Source organism: Mandrillus leucophaeus, unplaced genomic scaffold (genome assembly GCF_000951045.1).
Source record: "Mandrillus leucophaeus isolate KB7577 unplaced genomic scaffold, Mleu.le_1.0 Scaffold1317, whole genome shotgun sequence".
In the NCBI taxonomy this organism is placed as follows: domain Eukaryota; kingdom Metazoa; phylum Chordata; class Mammalia; order Primates; family Cercopithecidae; genus Mandrillus; species Mandrillus leucophaeus.
Window position 1 is genome coordinate 261007 of NW_012101274.1, and position 966 is coordinate 261972.

Genomic DNA, 966 nt, shown 5'->3' on the forward strand with positions numbered 1-966 from the left:
ACTTAAAGTATAATAATACTTTAATAATACTTTATAACAAACATGTTATAAATAATACATGTTGGCTTGCTGCACCCATTAACTCACCATTTACATTAATTATTTCTCCAAATGCTATCCCTCCCCATTCCCCCACCCCACAACAGGCCCTGTCAGCCCAGAATTTCATGCCCAGCCAAACTAAGCTTCATAAGTGAAAGAGAAATAAAATCCTTTACAGACAAGGAAATGCTGAGAGTTTTTGTCACCACCAGGCCTGCCTTACAAGAGTTCTTAAAGGAAACACTAAACATGGAAAGGAACAACCTGTACCAGCTGCTGCAAAAACATACCAAATTGTAAAGACCATCATCACTATGAAGAAACTGCATCAACTAACAGGCAAAATAACCAACCAGTGTCAAAATGACAGGATCAAATTCACACATAAGAATATTAACCTTAAATGTAAATGGCCTAAATTCCCTAGTTAAGACACAGACTGGCAGGAGGCTCAAAATAAAGGGATAGAGGAATACTTACCAAGCAAATGGAAAGCAAAAAAAAAAAAAAAAAAAAGCAGGAGTTGCAATTTTAATCTCTGACAAAACAGACTTTAAACCAACAAACATCAAAAGAGACAAAGAAGGCCATTACATAATGGTAAAGGTATCAATGCACCAAGAAGAGCTAACTATCCTAAATATATATGCGCCTACTACAGGAGGATCCAGACTAATAAAACAAGTTCTTAGAGGCCTAAGAAGAGACTTAGACTCCCACACAATAATAGTGGGAGACTTTAACACCCCACTGTCAATATTAGAGAGATCAATGAGACAGAAAATTAACAAGGATATTCAGGACTTGAACTCAGCTCCGAACTAAGTGGACCTAATAGACATCTACAGAACTCTCCACCCCAAATCAACAGAATAAACATTCTCCTCAACACCTCATCACACTTATTCTAAAATTGACCACATG